Source organism: Penaeus monodon, chromosome 29, assembly GCF_015228065.2.
Source record: "Penaeus monodon isolate SGIC_2016 chromosome 29, NSTDA_Pmon_1, whole genome shotgun sequence".
Taxonomy (NCBI): Eukaryota; Metazoa; Arthropoda; class Malacostraca; order Decapoda; family Penaeidae; genus Penaeus; species Penaeus monodon.
Window position 1 is genome coordinate 1,424,515 of NC_051414.1, and position 457 is coordinate 1,424,971.

The 457-nt window shown below is 29.5% G+C and overlaps 1 protein-coding gene across 1 annotated transcript in view; it reads right to left on the bottom strand.

Moving 5' to 3' along the window:
- LOC119591889 overlaps positions 1 to 457 on the bottom strand; it is a gene marked incomplete in the record, with an annotated part of 4,757 nt that overhangs the window by 1,423 nt on the left and 2,877 nt on the right.

Consider the following 457-nt stretch of genomic DNA (forward strand, 5'->3'; position numbering starts at 1 on the left):
ATCCTACACAAAGTGTAGGATTCATGTTAAACTTCAAAGTGGTTAAACTTCAAAGTGCTTAATGGGACTAAGTAAAGTAAATTAAAGAGAAGAAATCCACCAACTTCATTAGCACATCCAATTTCTCCAGCCAGTGAATTTATGGGCTTTCATCAAATACACTTGTGCAGGTTTGCATTATTATTCATTGATTATATAAATTACTGATGAAGCTGAATCACTGATTATCAAGACATTTCCATGAAAAAAATATTTGTTTTTTAATGTAATTAGAACTTATTTGGAAGCTGTTCTAAGGTGTGCTATGTTTCTAATCATATAGTGGAAAGATTACCAACAAGTTAACATGCCACAATAATTTAATATGATATTGTGTATTATCACTATTGAAGAACTTCTGTAAATTGTGAGAATCATTTAGTCTTTGAAGAAGGAATACACAAAATAACAACATAAA